Raw genomic sequence first — 27,928 nt, forward strand, 5'->3', positions numbered from 1 at the left:
ATATGATAGGAAGGGATCTGTTGTCCTAGAGAGCAAATATAAAGAAAGTTGATAATATATAGTAAGTCATAGCTATAATATGATAGGAAGTGATCTGTTGTCCTAGATAGCAAATATAAAGAAAGTTGAAGAGAATGATTAATGAATGATACAATTTGTATTTTAAAGGTGGATAACTTAAGAATAGACAAAGAAGCAACTATTTTAATTGCAAATGTTTGTTGAAGAGTGCAGAAAAAAAGCTTAAACACATACATCATGAGACACTTAGAAGTAGAAAAATTTAAATTAAAAAAATGACTGTATATGTAAGTCTTTCTGAAAAAATAGTTTGGAAGAAGATATGAGGTTTTTCATTAATGACCCTTAGTAACTTCTGTGGTGAAATTAAATGATGAATTTATCAACGATATTTTTACTTGACCAGTCATTGACTTCGTCCTACTTTTTTTTTCACATCCTTTTTTAATTTTTCTTTTTAAAAAATATTTAATTTATTTATTCATGAGAAAGATAGGAGAGAGAGAGAAAGAACCAGGCATCACTCTGGTACATGTGCTGCTGGGGATTGAACTCAGGACCTCATGCTTGAGAATCCAATACTTTATCCACTGCGCCACCTCCCGTACCACTCATCCTACTTTTTGAAATAGTTCATCATTTAGAGTCCAAAACCCTATTGCTACCTAACTTTTATACTTCCTCTTTCTTATTTTACTCTTATCATTTATTTCCAAATGATATTTGAGTACACAGTGTAAAGTTTTAAGAAAAGAAAACTACTGAGAAATAAACTATAGTGATCTAGAGAACTTTATGGACAAAAAAATGGGATAAAGTAAACAAATTACAATAAAAAGAATGGCATTCAAGGGCTGGTTTATTGATAAGAAGTATAAGAAAAATAGATTTGGGTGGGAGGTTAGGTACATAAGGTCTACATGTTTAATTGGAATAGTTAAAATTATTTAAAGGAAAAACAGAAGTTTACCTGGCATTACTTATAACATCAGGCAACAACAATAATAGTAGAAATACTAGTGTTACTAACAAAGTTAAACTGATATGAACAGATTATAGCCAGAAGGCTGAGGAACACTATTACTAATATAGATAAGGTAGAGGTGCTAATTTGGTATATTCTGCATATACTCTGAGAAATTTAACTGCTAAAGGATGAACATTATGACCAAAAAGTGTGAAAAGAAGGCAGTAGAAGGTAGAAAATCAATCATGTATGGAGAAATAAGGATGGGTCCTTTTTCAGGCTCAACCTGTTCACTTTTATACTATACATGGGATTGTAGTGTGTTGAAAAGTAATGTTATCAAGGAGATTTAATGTTTTTAGAAGGCCAGTGAGTGAATAACCCAAGAATTAAGGTAAGCATAGTTCAATTCAGATTCTCTTCAAGTCTAATGTCTTCATTTTATTTTTTACATTTTTAAATTACAGAATTACATGTCGACAGGGGTTTGAATCCACACCATTCCCACCACCAGAGTTCTGAATCTTCAGTCTCCCCACAGCAGTCCATCACAGTTCTCCTAAAGTTGTAGACATGGGCCAACAATCTTCTTTACAACTATCTGTCCACATTTACCCCTTCTTTTCCTGATTCAATCCTCTCTTTCTCTCTAAACCACTCATGACATAAAAGCTACCTCCATATGTCCCTCTCCTTTTCCTTCTTTCTCTCCGGGTGCTGATGGAGCTGGAGTGCAGAGTCCTCTTATCTTCATCCTTTCACTTCTCCCCCTCTGGGAGTATGGATCAAGGTTATTTATAGGGAGCAGAAGGTAGAACTTCTGGCTTCTGTAGCTGCTTCTCCACTGAGCATGGACATTGACAGGTCGATCCTGTTTCTATTTTCCCCTAGTGGGCCAGAGCACTGGAGATGCGAGAGTCCAGGACACATTGATGAGATCATCTGCCCAGAGAAGTTGGGGTGGAGTCACGGTAGCATCTGCAGCCTGGTGTCTGGGAGGTGCCATGACCTAAGTTGAGACAAGATGGTTAATGAACAAGAACCAGAAAGTAGGATCAGAGCAGATGATTTAGGGATTTTAGGGCAGAAGAAAGCTAGGGAAACCATTTTAGGCGTGTTCCTGGAGGCACACAACTATAATAGTTTTATTTGAGTTTGGTAACTAACCTGAGGTTGGATGAGAATGTTTTCTGAGAGAATGGTGTCAGAGTGGAGCGGCAGATATGAAGAATCATGAGGTTGACTTCTCAGGCTGGTATCTCAGGGTACAGTCCACAGCAGGATTTCAGTAGCAGCATAATGCAGGGTGGCAGCACCAGGAGCAATTTGGTTAAAGTTGACAGGGTTGGTATGGTGGTCAGGAACCAAGGAAAGGAATTTCAAGAAGTATGGGCATACCCTAGAGGGACAAGTACAGGACTAGGAGAAATGCAGGTCTTAAAGAGGATGCAAGGGGTTTCTTGTAGTCTTAGAGAAAGTTAAAATATCAATAATTAATTATTATAGCCAGGTTAGTTGTTAGGCTAAGTATCTGTGTCATTATACTTCACTTCACTATGATCTGAACGCTTCTTGTGGTATCCGAACCTCCCTGTATTTTAAATACTTACAAGGTCAAAAGGTCTTGACCTATCTGACCTAAAGCTATAATTGATTTAGATCTTTTCAGAGCTTTATTTTCTGATATATTTTTAGAGATCCATAAACAATTAATCCCCTTAAACTCATTAATCCCATGAGTGTTATCATTTTGCACAACAGTAATGAGAGGGGCGGGGGACATGATGTCATCCAGGAGCAGTGGATTCGTAGTGCAGGCACCAAGTCTCAGCAATAACCCTGGAGGCAAAGAAAAAAGGAGCGAAGTTAGATTGCATTACAAGTAGTGATGCGGCATCATCTAAGTTCATTTCCCACGTCTACACTCGACCGGACCTGCCAATATACGCGGATATCTTCGCCCACCCTGGCCAACGCTTGACGTCTCATCACCCAATCTGGTCTCATATGCCTACACTGAACTTCTCTGTTCCAGACTCTTGGAAACAGAGTTGGCAGTCAGCTGAGGTCAAGAACAAACACCTCATCACAGACCCCTGCAAGCGTCCACCCGGCTTTGACCTAGCACGTTATGATTGGGCCCTCCTCCATCGCTATCGAACAGGCCATGGCCGGTGCACCGCTATGTTCCATCGCTGGGGGGCCAGAAATGACCTTAACTGCCCCTGCGGCTCCAGACAGACTATGACCCACATAGTCAACGACTGCCACCTCTCCAGATTCAAAGGAGGTCTCAAAACTTGACATCAGGCTCAACCTGACGCTGTTGACTGGCTACGGAAGAAGGGCAAACGCTAGAAGAAGAAGAATTACAAGTAGTTCAACTGTAGTGTGAAAAGATCCTCTAAATCATTACTGGTAATTTGGTAATTGTAGGGCTGGGATGCTTCCCCGTATTTGACCCACTTTGAGGCAGAAGGGACTGTCATATTTATACCTCCTCATGGACCCATCTGGGAATCACTATGCCTCTCGGGTAGCAGGCCATGATTTTGAGTAAGTATGCATTCTTCAGCCATGGGTAGTCTAGAAGACTGATTCAGCTAAAAACATTCAGCCACTAACATTCCCAGTAGTTGAAGGAATAAAGACATTATTAGACTTGGACTTCCGGGAGGCGTAGTTTATGGAGTAGCTGCAATCAGACCTTCACTTCCCCCCATACAACTATTAAACACAACAAGAAATACAAATTAAAACCACCCTGAGCTACCACCCCACACCTGTAAGAATGGTCTTCATCAGCAAAACAGGAGAAGATAAGTGTTACAAAGGATATAGAGAAAAAGGAACTCTAATGCACTGCTGGTGGGAATGCAAAATGGTACAACCATTATGGAGAACAGTATGGAGAATCCTTAAGCAAATACAGATGGAAATACCTTATTACCCAGCAATCCCACTCCTAGGCATTTATCCAAAAGAGATAATATCACTAATTTGAAGGGATATAAGCACCCCCATGTTGATAGCCGCATTATCTACAATAGCAAACATTTGGAAACAACCAAAATGTCCCTCCATAGATGATTGGTTAAAAAAAGTTATGGGACATATACTCAATGGAATATTATTCAGCAATAAAAATTATTTTTGCATCCTTTGGGATAAAATGAATGAAACTTGAGAACATTGTGCTTAGTGAAATAAGCAAGGAGGTAAAGGAAAACTATAGGATGGTCTCGCTCATATGTGGAATTTAGAGAACTGAACACACATACATGAAATAAACAACCAGACACGACGCAACCCATATTTAAAATGGAAAACTATTGGGGCTACCAAAGGGGGAGGGGGAGGGCACAGACATTTGGTGGCGGGGAAGATGTGGAACTCTAGTCTTGTCACTATTTTGTCCTGTCAATAGCAACATGTGGGAGGGGTGGATAGAGTTAGTATCTCAAGTTCATCAACTGCCTAGACAGTAGCCCTAAGCACAAATTGCTATTCTTGCTATTCAGACCGGGATCTTTGCGCCAGTCCTTGCGCTTTGCACTATGTGCGCTTAACCCGCTGCGCTACCACCTGACCCCCTAACTTCACCCTTAAGCCAGTGTTCCTCTGAGGTGACTGACTCCATAAACTTTATGTGATGCCCTTCTCAGAAAACTCAATCTAAGATCAGGTCTGTAAGACATCTGAAAAACATCCAAGAACATAAGTGTGCTAAAATGTTGGACACTAATAAGGTTAATTTCATGATAAAGTGGCATGAACAGTTTTTAATTAAGCTGAAGTCATTTTGATTGAGTATTAATTTGTTGAACAATATTTGAAGAAAACCAGACTGTTTGATAATGGTCCTTGTATTCAAACCTCACAATAAATACATATAGACATATCAAAGAACATTGATTCCCACCGAGACTGTCATATGCCAAGAATATAACCAAATTCATGATTAACTGTCTGCAGATGTGCATGAGCTTATGAATATGTAATGCAAGTATGAAAGATGTCAGGCACTAGTCAGTGTTTACAAGACATTACTCTAAGTATACACTATACAGCAACAGATTAGTATTTTAGCCACCTTCTGAGTTTCTTAAACAGATAAGATTCTGTAGTTCTAAGAACAACAACAAAAAAATAGAATACACACTGGATTACTATGACATTATCTGGTAATGTTATCTGTTATGACCTTGGTTTAAGGTAGTGTATGAGCATCAGTCCTTAAAGGATTACATTATTAGGATTTTAATATTCACAGGTAATTTTAATAGCTGTCAAAATTATTGGGAAGTATAATAGGCAGCTTCCAATATAAGGGACATTTTCTCAGAGATAATAAATCAGGTTTTTAACTTTGAGTTGTCTCTACAAGAGCTTTTTTTTTTTCATTACTTAACAAAACCAGCTAGAACTAAAATTCCAAGACTTCAGTATTTCCACTTTTCCACATGTAGACTTTGCTGGTAAGCTATGTCATAGCATAGTTAAGGATGGTAAATTTGGAATGCTATAAAATGTAAGTGTTTTTTAAAGCCCTAACTGCCAGGCTGAGAGAACCTACAGCAGGGAGAGACATCACGGGGCAATATAATGATAAAGTAAGAAATGACAATCACAGGAGTCGGGAGGTAGCACAGCAGGTTAAGTGTATGTGGCGCCAAGCGCAAGGACCCGCATAAGGGCATAAGGATGCTGGTTCGAGCCCCCGGCTCCCCACCTGCAGGGGTGTCACTTCACAGGCGGTGAAGCAAGTCTGCAGGTGTCTGTCTTTCTCTCTCCCCCTCTGTCTTCCTCTCCTCTCTCCATTTCTCTCTGTCCTATCCAACAACAATGATATCAATAATAACTATAACAATAAAAGAAGGGCAACAACTACAAAAAAGGAAATCAATAAATATAAAAAAATAAGTAAAAATAAATGTCAATCATTGGCCAAGATGTTGTAAATATATATATATTACAAACAGTTATACACCGTGTTAAGTACTTCTCAGGAAGGAAATGCTTGCTTTTTTTTTTTTTTTTTTTTTTTTACACCAGCACTGTTCATCTCTGGCTTATGGTGGTGCATTGGACTGAACCTGGGATTTTGGAGCCTCAGGCATGAGAGTGTGTTTGCATAACCATGATGCTATCTACCCTCCGCCCAGGAAGGAAATTCTAAGTCTTTCCAGGAACTCAGAATTTAATAGTTTTACCATCAATCTTAGGTAAATCCCTCTATGACAGCTAAAGTCCATCTCTTGCTTTTTCTCTCTTTAATGCTTGCAATGATCCATGTATAAACCTTTAATAAAATCTCACCATTCTGAGTTATCACTGAGCACGCCATGTTTTATGCCACTACTAAGTGGACATGGATGACCTTTGATTTTGGCATGTGAAATGCACACATTCCATTCTTATCAAGATGGTTTTCATACTTATTACCTGCAAAATCTTGCATCAACTGTGATTTTTGTGACCAGAATAGCCACATCACTAGAGGGACAATTACAACTGTTACTTTCTAGGCAAAAACTTTCACGGCAATATGAAGCTGTGTTATTTCACCTTTCACACTTTTTTTTTTTTTTTGGTCACCAGCATTATCACTGCGGCTTGGTGTTTGCATGACTCTACCACTGTTTCTTGGCAGCCATTTTTTTAAAATTTGTTTGATGGACATGAAGAGAAATGCAGAGGCAGACAAAGAGGTGGGAGGGTGAAGTACTGCCTCCTTGTTTACAGAGCCTGCTTATGACTGGTGGGAACTGGGGCCTGAACCCTTCACGTTGTGCATGATAACCTGGGTGTTTCAAAGGTCTCCACTGTCCAGCACTGCAATATATTCTTAAATGACTTCTTAAAAAATATCATAGGGAGCCTGGCGGTAGCACAGCAGGTTAAGCGCACATTGAGCGAAGCGCAAGGACCAGCAGAAGGATCCCGTTTCAAGCCCCGGGTTCAAGAACCCGGTTCCCCCCCGCAGGGGGACCACTTCATAGGCAGTGAAGCAAGTCTGCAGGTGTCTATCTTTCTCTCCCCCTCTCTGTCTTCACTTCTCTCTGTCCTATCCAAAAATAATGACAGCAATAATAACAATAGTAACAACAACAATGAGGATAAACAACAAAGGCAACAAAAGGGAAAAAATTAAAAATCTATCCTAAAATATACAAATAAAGCACTTCAAACAATAATGTTTGCTTTATTCTTCATTTTAAATTAAGTTTTCCTACTTCATTTTCAACCTAGGTATTTTGCCAGTGTTCTTGATAAAAGAGACATTTCTGTGTCATACTTGGCTTTTATCATCTGAATAATGTTTATATAATTTGGAGGGAATGACCTGTTGATTATTCCTGGATTAAATTTTTATTTACAGAGTCTTGCTAGGGGAGTAAGATTAAATCAGAGAGTTTCCTTGGTGAATAAGCTTGCATGCCTTAATCCTACCCGTGTTCCCCTTTTAGGTAGTTCATTATATTAATCATTACAAACTGTGTTTGACAGTGAGGAGAGATACAGAGAAATTCTGCTTTGTTAGGTAGATAATTTATTGATCATAGAATGCTGTACCTTTATAGTGTTATGAATTGAGTTGATCATGAAAGTGTGTAGCCCAAGTATTAATAATTGCTCATATATATATATATAAATGTGACTGTGCTTGAAGACACCTAATGGCGTATATAAATTGCCAGTTAATTCCACTCTATCTAGAATTCTTTGTATCATCCACCTTTTCCAGAAACATTTTGCAACATAACTACAGTGGCACTTGAATCCCAACAGTCTCCCGGACTATGTATCTGTCTGCTTGCTTGTCTAAATGTGCTTGGAGGGGTTGGGTGGTGATGCACCTGGCTGAGAGCACATGTTGCAATGCTCAAGGACCCGGTTCAAGCCCTTGTTCCCCACCTGCAGGGAGGTGAAGCAGTGCTACAGGTGTCTTTTTGTCTCTTTCCCTCTCTGTCTCCCCCTTCCTCTCCACTTCTGGTTGTCTCTATCCAATAAATAAATAAATAAAATTTAAAAAATTAAAAAATTTGTTAAATGTGCTTGGATAGAGCATAACATGTATTTCTTATAGATCTGTGTTCTTACGTCAAGAAGCAAAGGCTTTAAATACTAACAACACAGTTTACTGCATATCTCCAAAATTTGTAATCACAAGCTACTCAGAAAACTTCACTTTATCTTTCAACAGCTGCCTCATTTAAAATGTGTAATAAATATTCAAAGTATACATATAATAAAGATATTCATGTACTTTGCATTATTCACACCAGACTGAAGTATCTAAAAATAATATGTCAGAAAGAATGAAAACATTAAAGGGGCCAAGCAGATAATCTAGCAACAGTGTACTATATTTGCTTGCCTCATTCTCCAGTCTCTCTCTCTTTCTCTCTCTCTCTCTCTCTCTCTCTCTTTCTCGCTCCCTTTTTCCAGGTTCACCCTCTCACACCACCATGAGACAGTACTCTGGTCTCTCTCACTGGATTCCTTTCATATATTAATGAAATTTTAAATGAATGAATAAATATTTTGTTATAAAAACTATTAGGGTAGGGATAGATAGCATAATGGTTATGCAAACAGACTCTGATGCCTGAGGCTCCAAAGTCCCAGGCTCAATTCCCTGCACCATCATAAACCAGAGCTGAGTAAACAAACAGAAAACTTTGTATTTAACAAACAAAGAAACAGAAAAATTTGTATTTAAAACCATCCAGGAGGTGGTGCAGTGGTAAAGCATTAGCCTCTCAAGCATGAGGTCTTGAGTTCAATCCCTGGCAGCACATGTACCAGAGTGATGTCTATTTCTTTCTCTCTCTCTCTCTCTCTCTCTCTTCCTTTGTCATTAATAAATAAATTTAAAAAAATAAATAAAACAAAACTATTAAAAGTAGTTGTTCGTTCAGAGAGAAATGAGATGGGTTACAGGTTTAAGGTGAAGACGCTACTGTTCACCAGGATTCGTTGGTATTCGCATTATTATTATTCATCTTTATTTTATGTGGTCACTGGGGCTTCACCACTCTTGTCTGGATTTTGCAGATATACAGATAGATAGGAAGCAGAAAGACACCACAGTACTGAAGCTTCCTCCAATGTAGGAATGGGCCAGCTTGCACCTGGATTCTGTAGATGGAAAAGCTATCTAGGTGAGATATTTTGATAACCCTTTGAATTACATTGTATAAAATAAATATTGTCTTAACAAGTATAAAACCATTTCCATAATTTAAACTAAGAATGAGGTACATCACTCTGCTGTTTATTTCTCCCCAGCTGAAGTCTTCCACCACGTAAAGTTATAAGAAAATTTATATGGAAGAGAATGTATGGCTGAATAAAATGTAAATGTCCCCTAAATTATTAAAACAACATCACTGGGAAAGCGAGTCAAACTTATTGAAGCACTGACAGCCTCAGACCATAAAAATGCTATGAATTTTTTATAGCACGAGGTGTGAACATTATGAGGAACAGCTCGGTTAAGAATTAACTGTGTCCTGTAAAAGTTGTCAATAAAATATCTATCTACTATCTTCTCTTTGTTACTTTTGTTTCAGCTTTGGGTGGCATTGAAAAAAAAAACACCATTTCTTTGTTTCTAATTCTCTGTATGATTTTCTAGGTTGATGGTCATTTGTTTTTGGTAAGATCCTACTAATTGAAGCAATGGTTACTCTAATGGCAAGGTAACAGACATTCTGAAATGTGGCCAAAGTCTCCATGTTAGTTTTCAGGATCATTAAGAAAGGTGGTTTTAATGGTACTGGCAATTATTCCATATTTTTAGCTCTGAGGATGTACTGTAAAATACTGTCACCTATGCCAAGCCCTTCGAGTTGCTGGAGAGGATAAAAATCTTAGAGGTTATCACAGCTGGGTGCTCTGGACATCTCTTCAAATCCCTAGAATAATCCTCCTGTATATTTGGGTAATTTATTTCTGGAAAGACATCACCTTCATAGTATAAAAGTAGCACTGAATGTCATGTATAAGTGTGGATACTTCTACATATGTACATATATTTAATATGCAGTTAATGACTTTTTTTTTACAAAATTATGTAAACTTACGATAATAAGTGGAAACTTAAGAAAACGATATAATAGCATACAATTTGCAGTGGTCAAATTCCAGCCATTAACACTTTTTCTATTTATTGACTAAAAAGAACACCTATTTGAATTTTAAAAAAGATTTTATTTATTTATTCATGGAGAAGATAGGAGGAGAGAGAGAGAGAGAGAGAGAGAGAGAGAGAACCAGGCATCACTCTGGTACATGTGCTGCTGGGAATTGAACTCAGGACTCACACTTGAGAGTCTTATGCTTTATCCACTGCACCACCTCTAAGACCACTAAAACCTTTGTTGCTCTGATTAAGAATAGTCAGATAAAATGTCCATAAAGTATTGATTAATCATTCACTCATCAAACTTGATTTCCATGTCTATAGCCCAACTGTCTTTCTGATTTTATTTAGAAGTTCTAAAAGGTAGCAGCTAACAATAAGTGCTTCAAAAACAAAACCATCCTTTGATTACATATACATCCCCCAGCCCTGTTCTTTTACTCATTCTGTCACAGTAAATGATATCATAGGTAAGGCACATACCTATTCATGAACACAACCCAAAACCATGTTCAGACCACAGGGTTTGTGTCATGGATTCAGGGGATCTGGGTGTGATGGTTTCTCTGTCTCTCTCTGTGTTTTTCTCTAAGTCTCTATAATCAAATTAAAAAGTGACCAAATATTTAGCCTGTGAGGCCTCAGTTCTGGAGAAACAAACAAAAGTTTTTGTTAAATTTGTTTTTTGTTGAAACAACTGACTGGATGTTTGCTTTTTTTTTTTTTTTGATAGATTTGGAATCAAAAGTCAAAATTTCTGTTTATTTACATCAGATAAGGGCTATAACCAAAATATATAAATAAACTCAACAGCAACCACAAACAAGTCCATTATTGAACAATGGGTAGAGGACGCTGATAAAATTTTCACTGAAGAAGGGAAAATTAAATATTTTTCATTAAATAAGAATTCTTCACTATAAGAATTCAGAAGATTGTATGTTTTCTAGTTTCATAGTGAAACAAGAAACAGAAACATATAAAGAATGACAAATCCATTCTCCACAGTCTATATTCTCTATACATCTATATCTAGACATATGAAAATATACCCAGTCACTGATTATCAGAGAAATGCAAACAAAGGCAACAGTGAAATATCACTTCTCACCAGTGAGAATACCACACCTCAGCAGGAGGGGAAGAATAGTTCATCTACGCTGTGAGGAAAACATTCTGCAGAAATCTCAGAACATTAAAAATGAACCTACCTTACGATCCCATACTTCATTTCCTGGGGATTATCCAAAGAAAACAGGGCCTGCAAAAGAGTTTACTTGGACAATTCTTTGCCATGTGGGTGACCTAGGCTCAAGCCTAGTTCCTACTGCACTGAAGAAAGCTTCACCACTATGGTCTCTCTCTCTCTCTCTCTCTCTCTCTCTCTCTCTCTCTCTTTATCTAGGCTTCTTTGCTTTTCTGTCTCTACAAAAACAAACAAAAACAAAAAGCAGAAAGAAAAGAAAAAAAAATCTATCCAAAGAGATCCATGCTGCCTATATTCGTAGCAGCAGGTTTACAATTTGCTTCCAAATTTCGAAGCAACCTAGATGCCCAGAAACAGATGAGTGGCTTAGAAAGTCAAGGTTTTTATAGGCTATAGAATAATACCCAGCTGTAAGAAATGCTGACATCTTCTTTGATACATCTTGGATAGAATTTGAAGGAGTCATGCTAAGTGAGATAAGTCAGGATGGAAAAGAAGAATACCAGATGATTTCACTTGTAGGGAAAATTTAACATACAAGGAAAGAAAAAGAAAATACATGGGGAAACTTGGATTAGAGAGTAGTCTATTGAAGTGAAGCCAAGGAATTTGGTGTGGAGGGAGTTGGGAGTAGGACTGGGGGACGCTATAGCATGGTGGAGGAAGACAGGTTGGTGGTATGAATGGGGGGGAGACACCTATCATGGGGAGATAAGAAAGTGTATCCATGTGACGACTGCTCTGGAAATAATTATATCCCTAATAAAATGATGTGAAAATAACTTTCCATTTTCTGTATTAATTATAAGACTCACAAGAAAGTTAAATAGATATAGTTGGACTACAAGAAAGACTTTTTATTAGACTTAAAATGGTTTAGGTTTGCAAGTACAAAACTTCTTTTTGAAATGCTACATTTTTCAAAACCTCAGATTTTTTTTCTTTTCAAGCTAAGCAGATATTATGCTAATTCATAAGGATGATTTCAAAACAATTCCAAAGACTAGCCATGGGACTGAACCTAAAAAGGAAAAAAATTTTTTTTTCTTTTTTTTAAATTTTGCAACAATAATTGAATAAGCCAATAGAAAGGTAATTAAAATGTAAAAAAAAAAAGGGAATATCGTGGTTTTATGAAGGTCATCTTTCTGAAGAGCATATGTAGCTGGCCAGCGAGCACATCTTCCATCCAAAATATCTAAATTTCCTTAGTACCTGCCAAATTCAGTTTGTGGTATGCACTAGTTCCTTGTCCGGTAAAGACAACACAGACTGATCACAGATGAGAACTTGCAAACTTAAGGTTTCTCCACAGAGCTCTCCAATTTCCCAGTCACATCATAACTTTTATTAAGAGTATATTGTTTCATTGATTAAACAGGTGTAATCTTTATTTTCAGTCATTACAGTAATAAAAAGACAAAATTTGTTTTATATGTCTGATGATATTCATTTTTTGTAAATATGTAGCTATTAATTTTCAAAAGAATGTCCTACTTAGACTTCCTGATATAGAATTCACTATGCTTATCTGGATAGATTTGCTTCTACATTAATTCACTTAAGATAATGAACTTAGAAAATTAGGGGAAAAAAGATCAAACTTGAGTAATGTTTTATTATTTAGATATTAAACAGATTTTAAATACACAGTGATGCAAAAAGAAGCATTCTAATAAAACACTAAGATATGATTTGTGAGTTATAGTAGAATTTTAATGAAAAATATCATTCTAATGGAGACATTTTAATAGCTAAGTATCTCTTCTTTCTGTCTAAATTATTATCTTATGAATTAAAAAGGCATTGAAAATGATTTCTAAAAATAAAACCATAATAGACGTGACCTTGAAATTTTATCCCTTTCTATTTAATGAATACAATTAATGTTCTGTAGGGGTAATTTATCTGAAACTACTGTACTCATTATGTTAAATTGTCTCTAATTATTATTTTCAGGCAATTTGGCACAAATAGACCAAGTTCAAAATTACAATCCTCATGGAATCTATGGTGTTTGATAAACAAAAAGTTATAACAGCAGCCAGTGGAGTGGAATTCAATGAAGCCAGTGCTTTCCAGTAGCGACCAGACTGAAAAAGGATGCAGGAGATGAATGTTTTCTTCCTGCTTGGCTCTCCTTTTGTGATAAGCAGAATTGCTCTTCTAAATGGGAATGAACTATGAGGTTGTCCTCATCTAACTACTAAGATTAGATTCAATACTGGACTCATTAGCAGAAAGGAGGCATTTTATTGTGGCAGTATAATACAATTGTGTATGGAACTGAGAAGAAGGAGAGAAAGAAGACAACTAATGATATAGATACGTTTAGGTACCGATCGGTCCCATTAGTAACTCTAGTCACTCCTGAAGTTTCAGAGATGGAAATAAATATTCTCACTGACTATAAAAGCTCTGGTTTGTACCATGGGTTCACATTGATTTCATTCCTTTCCTCAGAAGTTGTTGGCTACTCATATTAACAGTGGGAGCAAGGAATCTGATCAAATAGAATTCTGAGAGGAGGCTTTGCCTTCTTAGTGCTGAAGAGGATCCCAGCCCTCAAGAAAGTCTTTTCATAAAGGGAGCAAGCTCAACAACTGTTTTCGGCAGACAAATAGTGATTCAAAAGAAGTACAAGGAAGTGACTGACAGGTGGGGAAAGAAATGTGGTTAAGTTCAAGGGAGTTTATGTTTAGTTAAAAAAAAAAAAAAGCCGGTTTAAGAATTTCCTCAAATGCTTTAAAATCTTAAACTGCTGTAATCAAAAGCAATTGCAAAAATTTACTTTGACATTTGTTTTACATTTTGTAATCTTATGGAAATCACATCTCAACCTTTTATGATTTTTTTTCATTGGAACACACTTTTAAAAAGTCATTCAAGAATGAATATATTAAAGACATATTGCTATTTAGTCAGAAAGTCTGAAGGTATGGGAATGTTTTGATCAAATCAATGTGAAGTCTCTTGTTCCCTCTGAAACTAGAAAACGTGCAATCTTCCAGATTCTTACAAAGAATCTTGATAAATATTTACTGCCGAGCAAACAACCAATCCTGGATTCTGTCAGTGACATAGGTATGTGGCCAAGTAGAATTTCATTCCCAAATATTCAGTCTTTTTTCCTAGAACATCTAACCTGGTGGAATTTTATACAAGTCTGCATGCTGTATAAAACGCAGTCAAAACTCCACATTATTTTGCTAGCCACACATGCTTTACTAATTGCATTTAAATTATATTAGTCTAAAAAGAGTCTAAGGATTTAACTTTTTCCTTTGCAAAACTTCATTCCAGGGGTGCCAGATTTTGAAGACTTTTCCGTGCTTGGCTTGTAATTTAACACTTCTTGGGAGATCATTTCAACCAAGTGATTGTTTTATCTCCTAAATGATCCTAAGCTTGGCCCTGATCTCAGCACTGTTTGTGACTGCCAGGTTGCCCTTGCCCACCTGTTTTAGCTTTCTCCTCCTCCCTTTATCTCTCTTCCACACAACAGACAATCCAAAGTGTGTGTCATTTAGGTGTCACCAGGTCTGTGAGACATGAAAAGCCCTGCCAGCTAACATAAAACAAAAATCCCGGAGGTTCCATGGAATCACATTTCCCCACTGCAAAGAAAGTTGAGAAGAGGGGCAAGGTAGCTTGAGAGTAGGAGTTTGAATGAGGACACTTTGTCTATGAATGGAAACTCTACATGCTTTGTTATTTTAACAGGCTGTGTCTGTTCTCCTTGAAAGAAATTGTATGAGAGAAGATTGGATTAAGTAGTTTTTATTTTATTTCAAAGCACTTGTACACTTTTTCCAAAGATCAACTTACTTAGCCAAGTAATAAACTCTTGTTTTACAATAATACTAGTGTATATTATATCACTCTAGCTTACTACAAAATACAAAATTAGAGTTGGGAAACAAAACATTTGTTTCTTTGGTGAATGAGGCATATATCATTACCTATTCACTCTGCCAGATATAACTTGAGCCTTTTAAGCTATTTAGAGAAATACCCAGCTAGTTAATCTGCTTTAGAAAAAGAAAAATAGGTTTGCACCTAGACAGCTTTTTTTCCAACATTAGCCATTTACAGCGCCAAGGATGCCTGCATTTATACTTTCCTTACATTTGTATCTTTAGCAAAAAAATTAAAAATATTTAGCAAGTTTTCTAACTTATTTATTTATTTTTATATAGTTCTCAAAGGGCCACAGCTTCACAGTGAATAAATGAGCTCCCTGACTCAGGTATTCATTGGGCTGAGAATTTCTTATATAGAAGCCAAACTGTGCAAACTTTCAAATCATAAATAACTTAGATGACAACATAGTTTGCTTATTTTACCATGAACCCTTGAGATGCATGTATTATTGACTCATTAACAAAAAGAACTGGTGAGTGACTTGGAGAGAGCTCACCAGGGAGGGAACCAGGGCTTACTACCTGACTTACTATGTGTGCAGTCCAGCTTTGAGACTTTACCATACCTGGAGATGTCACGGCACACAGGAAAGTTAGGTGCTGTGCTGTCACTCTCTCTTCTCTCTCTCTCTATTTTTTAAAATATTTTATTTTATTTTATTTCAATGAGAGAGAAGAGAAGAGAGACCACAGCACTGCTCAGCTCTGATTTGTTGGTTTATGTTATGGTGGGACAGGGATTGAATCTGGGACCTGGAAGCCTCAGTCAGGCATGAAAGTCTTTTTGCAGAACCATTATGTGTGTCCCTTGGCCGTCTTCTCTCTAGTTGAATGGAAAAGCAGCACTGGAGTGGTGAAATGGTACATGTGTAAACTCCTGCGTCTTCATAAAAGATAATAAACAGACAAAAACACAAATAAGCAAGCAAATGCCTATTTGTTTGCAATGCTTTTTTTTTTTTTTTTCTTATATACCCCTACAGTTATCATCTCTATGACTTTTCATGGACCACTTTTAGACAGGTCTTTCATTATGAATTTAACATTGGCTTAGATACTACCTTATGAAGACTAATCAAATTTTGTATTTTTAAAAATGTTTTATATTTATTTATTCCCTTTTGTTGCCCTTGTTTTTTTATTGTTGCTGTTATTGATGTTGTTATTGATGTCGTCATTGTTGGATAGAACAGAGAGAAATGGAGAGAGAAGGGGAAGGCAGAGGGCGGAGAGAAAGACAGACACCTGCAGACCTGCTTCACCACCTGTGAAGCGACTCCCCTGCAGGTGGCGGGGGGGGGGGGGGGGGGGCTCGAACCAGGATCCTTTCGCCTGTCCTAGCACTTTGCGCCACCTGCTCTTAACCCTCTGCGCTACTGCCAGACTCCCCAAATTTTGTATCTTTTGTTTAGACTTGATGTCTTTCTTGCTCACGGGGTCGATACTTCATCATTTTCTTTCACTTTGCCACTTAATTTTACTACAGCAAAATAATCAGATTATGCGTCTGACTCTATGTGACTTCATTTTCTGGTTAATCTCACCTGATTAACTTCTGCTCCTTGCTTACTGCCACTCCCTCTCATTCCATCCATACTCTACCTGGGTCACTACTGTTTCGTCTGCAGAACAATAAGCGAAAAAATTGTGGGTGGTCTCTACAGACACATGAATTAACCACTTAATTTCTATTTCCACTAAATGCTTCAGGTTAAATGATTACTCCACTCAGAAGGGATGTCTTCAGACATGTTACTACAAGCAAATCCCTAGAGAAACATCTTGTTCTATCATCTTTGCTTGTTGTGGGCTGTATCAGCAAGAGGTGTAACACCCCACCTGTGTCAAAAAAGGGAAGGACTTGTCCAATCTTACTGGGTGCATATCGGTACCTATATAAAAATGTTCTATGACAGCAAATTGTTCTTTTCCAAATATTCAGGATTTTGAGACCTTCTTGGGTTTTAGGAATTATTCCCACTAGTAGGTTCAAAAATTTTTAGTCTCACTCTTAAAAGAATGCAGCGTCTTACTTGGTTATTTGCTCTCTCTCTCTCTCTCTCTCTCTCTCTCTCTCTCTCTCACACACACACACACACACACACACACACACACATCCCCTTTTCACTCTAAATTACATTATCTACCCATTCTTTGTTTTGTTTGTTTGCTTATCAGAACACTGCTCAGCTCTGGTTTATGGTGGTGAGTGGGACTCTTCCTGGAACTGTGTAGCCTCAGGCATGAGCACTCTTTGCATAACCATTATGCTATCTATCCCCACCTTAATTATTTTTTTATGATTGTAAATATCAGAAAAACAAACAAACAAAAAACCCCTAGAGACCCATTATCACAGAGAAATACAGGTATGAGGGCTCATAAGTTATGTCTAAAATTTTATGTTAACTGTTTATAGTAGTGTTATTGTGTATTCAAAGGATGTACTTAAAGTGAAGAAAATCTTTACCAGGGAGGACCTTAGCTTGTAGGTTTGAAATAAGTGATAAATATCCAGTGACTCTTAAATTTAGCTATTATAAGGGAGCACACAGAAATGGAGACGAGTGATTGACAAGATGAGAATAAATAGAAAGTACAAGAAAGAGAAAGGAATAAAATAGATTTATGGAAATCAGAGCAGGAAAAAGGTAAATACACTTTGACACACATCCTATCAGCAAGTAGTTTGTGAGTTAAAAGTGAATTAGAAAACAAACCATATATGTATTTTCATCTTCACAAATGTACAGGAGAGGACTGACAGGAATAGAGGGGTCAATGAAATGACATTGTTGGACATCTAGGTTGCTTCCAGGTTTTGGCTATTACAAATTGTACTGCTCTGCATATAGTTATACACAGATCTTTTTGAATGGGTGTATTTGGTTCCCCAGGACAGGAATTGCAGGTTAGTAGCTCTACATATGGGCTGGGCCAATTTACATTGCCACCAGCAGAGGAACATAATTCCTAAATTTAACAAGCACACACATTCACTAGTTTTGTACATTAGACCGATTATATAAATAATTGCTATTGTAATTTAATAGAAATCTGAGCCACAGAGAAATTGGATATATAATTGCAGGGACAGATTTTATTGGCTAGTATATCACTATATTAACATTTAAAAGAAGTGCTATTTGAAAAAAAGGAGAGGTTTAAGCTATTTTTTTTTAACCAATCTTTAATCTCTTACTGATATAGAAGCCAAAACCCCATGATACCCACTGAGCTGCAAGAAAATAATTATTTGGATGAACTCCATTTGTCAATTCTTATAAGCTATGTCCATTGAACTACTAAGACTTCACTTAGAAATTATTTGTTGAATATGTTCTCCTCTGTGCTGTGAAGATATACTCTCCCCTACAAATAAGGGGTCTTTGCTTTTATTACCTATAGTCAAAAATCACAAGAAAAGATGAAAAGAAAAGAAGGGGTTTATTGACTTGAAAACAAGTCAAGTTGAGAAACATGTCTAGGCAGTATAGACTGTCCAGCCAGCTTCAGAAAAGAAGTGGGGGTCTGGTTTTAGGCTGAGGAGAGGTAGGGTGACTTAATAGCCAGCATTGCCTTCTGGGGGAAATCATGCATATTTATGAGGGAGACTGGCAGATATGCAAGTTAAGGAATATACAAAGATTATGCATCACATAGACTGAAAATGAAAAAAAAAACCATCTCATTGGACTGCAGTTGTTTTTTTTCATATTTATTTATTATTATTATTTTTACTATAGTCATGTGAATGGAGACTGTTGACCAAAAAAATGTCCCTTATAGAGTCCCCACCAATCCATCGATCAGTTCTGTTCAGTCCTGGGGCTGCGTTCATGCTATTTCAAAAATATTTAGTCAATTCTGTCTTATTTATTTAAAATTGTAATAATGATGCGATAACTTCTTGCGGAGAGTGGGTTTCACATCCTCTAAGCTATAAGCTTAAACCATTGAGAATTCTGCATTTCCTTAATTCTAAAGTGCCAGTCTCAATTTTGGCACAAAGAATAAAGTGGGTAGAATTGCAAGATGTTTTGATGACATGCCTACAGAAACATAGTCAATCCAGTGGTGAGTCTGGGGCATACGCAGAACCACTGGAATATTCTGCACGTTTTCTACAATTACTAGTGGAGTGACTGTAGAAATTGACATCACAGGGTAGTTACTAATGATAGGCTTTTCCTAAACTCACTCATTTGTTAGTTGGTAGAGGTATTCTTTAAATGCAAACAACAGAAGCATGCTTCAGAAACAAACAAACAAACAAAAAAAATGGGGGCTGGGCAGTAGCGCAGCGGGTTAAGCAATGGCGCAAAACACAAGGACTGGTGTAAGGATCCGGGTTAGAGCCCCTCGCTCCCCACCTACAGGGGAGTCGCTGCACAGACGGTGAAGCAGGTTTGCAGGTGTCTATCTTTCTTCCCCCCTCTCTGGTTTCCCCACCTATCTTTATTTCTCTCTGTTCTATCCAACAACAACAATTATAACAACAATAACAACAAGGACAACAACCTAGGAAGGGGGGAGTATGAGGCTTACATGCATGGGGCCTGGTTTAATACCTAGCACCATGTATGCCAGAGCTCTGTAGTGTGCTGGCCTTTCACTCTGTCTGTCTCTCTGTCTCTGTTGCTTATCTCAGTCTCTACCTGTCTTTCTCTTTCACGAAATATATATACTGAAGAAATGTTTCATCACACAACTCGCTAGTGGCAGATGTAACGAATCAAATGAGAACTAATTCAGCTTGTATTTTCTGATTAAGTGCATCATTTGCTCATTGTGTAGTAGGAGTTGAAATCAAATTAGTTCAAGTTAAGATTAAATAGACATTCAAGGTATCTGCCAACCAAATTCTTACTGATTAAGACACAAAAGTCAGTAGAATACCTAACAGCCCAATCTATGGTTATTATGCTAGTAATGAAGTCAATAAATCAGAGCCTGCTATTTAACAGAATAATATTTGTAACAGAGAGCAGTGCATTTTTTGCAATGGCAAATGGAAAACAAAAAAAAGAGGGGTCATGGATGTAGCTTTTCTGCTGGGGAAACATGTTTCATCACTGACAGTGTTCAGACTTTCCAGCACTTGGGAATAATAAAAGGCATACTAGTGTTTAGGTGGTTCCTTGTTGTTTTAATATTCTGTATGAGTCATGTAATCTCTTAATGGGTTGATTCCAGATAGAGGAATGTCTATCTCTGCCTTTATGGTATGTAACTGAATTTTGATGATATAATATTTGGAACACGTGCTTTCTTGGATTTTGTTCAGTAAATATGTGTGAAATGAATAAGTCAACTATTTTGACTAAAACCACACAGGGTTAGATGCAGGACAGACACCATCTTGAAGAGAGCTAAATCGGAGAGTTCCACTATTTGGGATGCTGTTTATGACCGTCATTACCTTGGCCAAATAAAGATAAATGAGAATCAGACCTATTCTATTCATTGGCCTTTGGGAAATTACCATACAATAGAAATAGCAGACTCTAATAAACAACAAATTCGGAAGCATGATGATGCATGCTATGGAATGGTGAGCACAAAATCTGTCTTGGCTGAGAAAAAGGGACAGTTGATTTCCCCTGATGTAGAAATGCTGAAGTCATGCACTTAACTGGATTTTGAGTTCGCCTGCCGCAGAAGTGAGTGAAGTATCTTCTGTTTCTGTATTAACTATTTAAGAAGAGAAGGAAAAGATGCTTTTGCAGAGGCTTTACCTAGCTCTGTAACAGAATGTACATACCTTGTTTAAGAGACTACCTGGAGGCAAAATTTTATAAGACATTACATCGCCAAATCATGGACACACAAGTCAATGCAAAAAGCATACTATAATTTCATCTTTCTGATGTGTCTAATTGTTACCTTTTAAGTGAGATAACTTGTATGGGGGTCCGGTGGTGCCTCACTTGGTTAAACACACATAACACCATGTGCAAGGTTCAGGGTTCAAGCTCTGGCTCTCCACCAGCCATTTCATTCAGAGCTGTTTTAAAATGTATAGATTTAGCGGGTTTTTTTTTTTGCCTCCAGGGTATTGCTGGCGCTTGGTGTCTGCACCCCAAATCCACTGCTCCTGGCAGCTATTCCCCCCCCCCTTTTTGTTGCCCTTGTTTTTTATCATTGTTGTTATTATTATTGTTGTTGTGATTGTTGGATAGGATGGAGAGAGGAGGGGAAGACAGAGAGGGGGAGAGAAAGAGACACCTGAGGACCTGCTTCACCACCCATGAAGCGACTCCCCTGCAGGTGGGGAGCTGGGGGCTCAAACTGGGATCCTTAACTCAGGTCCTTGCGCTTTGCCACACCTGCGCTTAACCTGCTACGCTACCGCCGGACTCCCCTAGATTCAGTTTTTTTTTTTTTTTAAAGAAATCACTTCAGTTTCCTAACGGACTTGTAAGGTAAAAGCACTAGAAAATCTCAACGCAAGTTGTAAAAATTAGGTGACACTGGAGATTACCTATGTCATCTTAGTTTGTAGGCAAGATTTCCATTGGGGTAGAATAAATACCTACTAAGGTCAATATATCTGGGTCACTAGTATTGCATCGTCCTTTTCGTGGTCCAGCTCTACCTCATGATCTCTGAAGGGGACTCTGCCAGCATCCTACTGTCACCCTTCTGTCCCATATCCCTTTAATGGGCCAGCAGCTGAGGCTGGAATAGCGCATTAGTAATGATGGCTATTATTCTTCTCCACAGAAAGTGAACTGTTCCAAGTTTTCATTTCTCTTTGCATCAAAGGACCACAGGTCTTCAGGCATTGCTAAAAGTTGCAGGAAAGTGTTATGACATTTCTCATCTTTCCCACCTCATTTCTATCTCCTTTTCTGATGGTTTGACCCAACTCTTTGCTATTTGAGAAGAAAAATTCCCCACACTTATTTCCAGTAAGCCTTTGGCAAGTGAAGTCACTATTCAGAAACACTTTTTAACTGTGGTTATTGGCAAATTCTACAGGAGAGCTTATGCCTGTGGAGATATTAGCTTTTATTCTCTGCTTGTCTTCACATCCTCAAATTTAAATTCATTAATGAGTGGTGAGTTCTGGTATAACTGAATTTCTGTGTTGATGGACAAGAGTGTAAGTGACTTTTAAACTTGAAATTCTATCATATATATTTCAAAATATCATTCAATGAATACCTTCTTTTTAAAAAATAGAAAATACAAATAATTGCCAATCTGATTTTAAGCAGGGAGGAAAAACTGTCATTCACAAATAGTACCACTTTCTATTTTGCTTATTAAGCTTCAGGTGTAAACTTCTGGGCACTGCTGGGTTCTAAGCTTTTCAGGAGACCCTGTTTTAGTAAACAGACATTTTCACTGAATTTCCATTAAACAGGGGATAGATTTTTATTCATTTCAGTACCCCTTCCCTCCTTAGAATTGGTTTATTTTTGTTCAGGTGCAAATGTCTCTGCACAGTTGTCTGGAACACAATTCCAACCTCTGTGCAGAAAATAAAAATATTTTCCTATTCAGTTATAGCAACAAAAGAAAAAAGGAAAAACAAAACAGCCCTGCCTTTTCTGCTTTCTGACCATGCCAGTAGCAGTTCCACACAGTCCCCTCATGGGAATCTGGCCTCGAACAGCGTGTTGCAGGCTAACTGCCAACCCATTTTGTGTAGAAGTAGCATTGGCAGGAGTTTGCCTTGGCAAAGCATCTGCTTCTTTCTCTACCTAAGGCTATTACATGCTTCCTGTTGTATCTGCTCACTCAGATTTGTTGCCTACCTCTCTTGACCAGAACTACCTTTTAATCTACTTAGAATGTGAGAAAACTATAACAAATCCTTCAGTGACTCTTATCTTTTTTTTTTTAAATCACCCACCACCGACAGGTGCTTCTTTTTTTTTTTTTAAGTTCTTTTATTTTTTAAGCATTTTATTTATTTTATTTTTGAAGGAGATGCAGATAGAGAAAGACACAGAGAAATACCAGAGCACTTCTCAGCTCTGGCTTATGGTGGTGGTGGTGGTGGTGGGAACTGAACCTGAGACTTCGGAGCCTCAGGCATGACCGTCTCTTTGCGTAACCATTATGCTGTCTACCCCTGCCCTCAATGACTCTATCTTAACACAAGCTGTTCTGCCATCTTTGGCATTAGAGCTGGAAAAAGAAAAAGCTATCAGAAGATTGCCTTGTATAATTCATCAGCATTTAAGACACTCGGCAAATGACTTGTTGAATAACATTGCCTCTTTATTATCTGTGGAGTCCCTACAAAAATGTGAACTTAGAACCTGGGTAGAGTGTTTTGGCAAATATGAAGAGTTAGTGCATTCTTATTTTGGCAGTATTTGAAGGAAAAAGTTTTTCCCCTAAAAGCAAGGGAATCGCACTTATTTCACAGCTCATTGAAATATTCCTCAGTTAAACAGTATTTTCTTGGGTAAGTACTTGGTGACTATAATAAATTATGACTTCGTAAATCCTGGCCTTGTAAATTTCAAGCAGCTCAGGGAAAATAAGCACTTCTGGTGTTAACTACTCCCCCCCCCTTTTCTATTATATTTTTAATATTGCTGGAGTTGCTCTGTTCTAGGCTTAGTTTTTTAGACAGAAGGAGAGAGACGGGGAGTCGGGTGGTAGCGCAGCGGGTTAAGCGCATGTGGCTCAAAGCACAAGGACCGGCGTAAGGATCCCGGTTTGAGCACCCGGCTCCCCATCTGCAGGGGAGTCGCTTCACAGGTGGTGAAGCAGGTCTGCAGGTGTCTGTCTTTCTCTCCCCCCTCCCTGTCTTCCCCTCCTCTCTCCATTACTCTCTGTCCTATCCAACAACGACGACATCAATAATAACTAAAGCAATAAAACAACAAGGACAACAAAAGGGAATAAATAAACAAATATATAAAAAAGTAAAATAAATAAAGAAAGAACTTTTAAAACAAGAAGGAGAAAGACAAAGACAGAGAAATAGAGAGAAGGGCAACACTCTGCAGTGATGAATCTTCCTCCAATGCAGTGGGAGCTGGGCTCTGACATGAGCTGTCCTGGAACCTCCCCTACTCAGAACCTCATCCCATTTAAGAAAGAGAGAGGCAGGTTGGGAGTATGGATTGACTTGCCAACGTTCATGTTCAGTGGAGAAGCAATTACAGAAGCCAGAACTTCCACCTGAGGTACCCAATAAAGAATTCTAGGGCCAGGTGGTGGTGTGCAGGCTTAAGTGCGCAGAGTATTATGTGCAAGGACTGTCTTAAGGATCCTAGTTCGAGCCCCCGGCTCTCCACCTGCAGGAGGATCACTTCATAAGCAGTGAAGCAGGTCAGCAGTTGTCTTTCTTTTCTTCTCTCTGTCTTCCCCTCTCCTTTCAATTTCTTTCCTTCTATTCTTTTCTCTCTGTCTCTGTCTCTCTCTCTCTCTCTGCCTTTATACCAGGGCTTTACTCAGCTCTGGCTTATGGTTGGTGTTGGAGATTAAACCTGACACTTATTTTATTTATTTATTTTTTTGCCTCCAGGGTTATCGCTCAGGCTTGATGCCTCCACTACAGACCGAACCCAGTGCTCCTAGAGACTTTTTTTTTTTCATTTTGTTGCCCTTGTTATTATTGTTGTTTTTATTCTTATTGTTGTTATTGCTGTTTCTGTGGGACAGAACAGGGAAATCAAGAGAGGAGGGGAAGACTGAGAGGAAGAGAAAGAGACACATGTAGACCTGCTTCACCACTTGTGAAGCCCCCCCACCCCCCGGAGGTGGGACCTGGGAGGATTCGGAGAACCAGAATCCTTAGGCCAGTCCTTGGGTTTCAAGCCATGTGCGCTTAACCTGCTGCACTACTGCCCCTCACCTCTCAATTTCTCTCTGTCCTATCCAACAACAACAACAGCAGCAGCAACAATAGCAGTAACAGTAACAACACAAAAATGGGGGAAAAAAAGGTTGCCAGGAGCAGTGGATTCATAGTGCAGGCACTTCATGAGCTCCAACAATAACCCTGAAAGCAAAAGCAAAAAAAAAATTGGTCTATACTCCCAGAGGGATAAAGAATAGGGAAGCTTCCTGGGGCCGGGTGGTAGCGCACCTGGTTGAGCGCATGTATTACAGTGCACAAGGACCCAGGTTCGAGCCCCCGGTCCCCACCTGCAGGGGGAAAGCTTTGCAAATGGTGAAGCAGTGCTGCAGGTGTCTCTCTGTCTCTCTCCCTCTCTATCACCCCCCTTCTCTCTTGATTTCTGACTGTCTCTATCCAATAAATAAAGATAATTAAAAAAAAACAATAGGGGGAGTCGGGCTGTAGCACAGTGGGTTAAGCGCAGGTGGCGCAAAGCACAAGGACCGGCATAAGGATCCCGGCTCCCCACCTGCAGGGGAGTCGCTTCCCAGGCGGTGAAGCAGGTCTGCAGGTGTCTGTCTTTCTCTCCTCCTCTCTGTCTTCCCCTCCTCTCTCCATTTCTCTCTGTCTTATCCAACAATGATGACAAAAACAATAATAACTACAACAATAAAACAACAATGGCAACAAAAGGGAATAAATAAATAAAATAAATATTAAAAAAAACAATAGGGAGGGAAGCTTCCTATGCAGGAGATGGGATGCAGAATTCTGGTGGTGGCGATTATGTGGACTTGTACCCTTCTTATACTACAATCTTGTTTGCTAATCATTATTAAATCACTAGTAGTAATAATAAAAATAACATGAAAAATCAGGAAAACTGTCCAGGTGAACTAGTTTGCTAGCCCAACTATTTCATTTCTAAAGATAAGCAAAAAGTTAGACTTAACATTGGGTAATTGTAAAGAGTTGATTGATATATATATATATATAATATATATATATTCTGTATTTTATGTAATACCTGATGCTACAGTCTTCATGAAAATGTGGTGACAGTGGCAGTGATGACTGATGATATGCTACCAGTTAGTAACAAGTCAGTTTTCCTTAAGCTTAATTAGGTTTTTGATACGGCAGTCATAGTGAAATAAACTTCCTCCTTCAGTGATCTTTTGTCATGCCCTCATTTATAGAAACAAACAGTAAGACCTAATACACTGACATAATCAACAAATGTGGAAAATGGGTAACTACCTGCAATGAGTGAAACTGAGTTCTTTTCTAACTCCATCCACAAAAGAAATCCAAAATTGCCTAAAACAATGGATATAAGACACTAAATTAGGGACAGGCTGGGATGCATTGGATCGACCTTCCCGTGGTACATCTCGTGAGTACCCATTCATTGGGGAAACTGATGATCCTTCCTAGCCGACTGAATCCACATGGATCCCAGTCACTTTCAAAGCCAGCAACAAGCAGCTCCTGACAGCTTTCAAGCTGTTGGTCCTGCTCTTCGAGTCCTCCAACTTAATGTTGAGGGGCTGTCCTTTGCCAAACGCGTTCTTATTGGTCAACTGGCGATACAGCATCAGGCAGATGTTATCTGCCTACAAGAAACACATATAGCAGTCGATGAAGCTGCTCGATTCACCATCAGTGGATTCGATTTAATATGCTATAATCTCCATCCTAAACACGGCCGAGCCATCTATGCCAAATCGTGTCTTGCGGACGTTTACCACACGGCCTCTTCGACCTTCTACGACTCCATTACTATTGGAACTATTCAGCTCATCAACGTATATAAGCCTCCAAGTGCCTCATGGGATAACGAGGTCCTGCCTAGCCCGAATCACCCAGCTGTTTACGTTGGAGACTTTAATAGTCATCACCAAGACTGGGGATATTCCTCCACTCGTGCTGACGGCTCTATCTTAGCCGACTGGGCTTCAGCGAATGACCTCTCCCTATTATACGATCCTAAACAGCCAGGCTCTTTTCACAGTGCTAGATGGAATAAAGACTCATCACCCGACCTGTGCTGGATTAGCACAGTCAAAGGCCAAGCCTTTCCCGCTACGAGACAAGTTCTAAGATCTTCCTGCACAGTCATCACCGCCCAGCTATCATCCACATTGGTCTCCAGCTCCCACTGATTCTGTGCTCGGAGAAACTAAGATGGAACTTTCGGAAAGCAAACTGGCGTCTGTTCAGTGATCTTACCAACAAATCTATTCCTGCAATTCCAATTAACTCTATCCCCTCTGAAGATTCCTACAGGCGCTTCTGCCAAGCCATCTTCAAAGCAGCTTCCCAAGCCATTCCTCGTGGGAGACGTGCTAACTATACACCTTGTCTTGATGCTGAATGCGAGCAACTACTAAAGCAGTATGATGAGTCAGGCGACCCAGATGTGGCCGACCATCTCATCGCCTCCCTGGATGCAGCACGCCAAGCCCGCTGGCAACAACTCACGGAGAGTCTGAACTTCACCCACTCAAGTAGGAAGGCCTGGAAGCTTCTTCACAGACTGGGTGCCGGTAGCCAACCCCCTCCCGTCTCCCATCCTCCCGTATCTCCAAACTCAGTGGCCAGTCACCTAACTCAAGTTGGATGTGCTAAGATTGACCCTGTCTGGAAAAGAGAAATTTCCCATGAGTGGTCATCCCACTTCCGGTTATCTTGTCCATCTCCAAAACTCTCTCCCTTTACACTGTCTGAACTGGAAGACGCTTTGAAGAGGGTTAAACCGGGAACGGCTGCTGGCTATGATAACATCACGCCAGAACTCATTCTTAACCTGGGTCCCGCAGCAAAGAAGTGGCTCACTTCATTCCTG

At 38.8% G+C, this 27,928-nt stretch overlaps 1 long non-coding RNA gene across 1 annotated transcript in view; it reads right to left on the minus strand.

The window, feature by feature from the left end:
* Window positions 1-1,854: 1,854 nt before the first annotated feature.
* The window catches only part of LOC132538573 (uncharacterized), a 56,614-nt gene continuing 30,540 nt past the window's right edge, over window positions 1,855-27,928 (minus strand). Inside the window, exons 2-4 of the long non-coding RNA XR_009549910.1 lie at window positions 11,351-11,400; window positions 2,156-2,827; window positions 1,855-1,997 (exon numbers count right to left, since the gene is read on the minus strand). This is a non-coding gene — a long non-coding RNA (uncharacterized LOC132538573). The remainder of the gene's footprint in view (window positions 1,998-2,155; window positions 2,828-11,350; window positions 11,401-27,928) is intronic.

This window comes from Erinaceus europaeus, chromosome 5, assembly GCF_950295315.1.
Source record: "Erinaceus europaeus chromosome 5, mEriEur2.1, whole genome shotgun sequence".
Lineage (NCBI taxonomy): Eukaryota > Metazoa > Chordata > Mammalia > Eulipotyphla > Erinaceidae > Erinaceus > Erinaceus europaeus.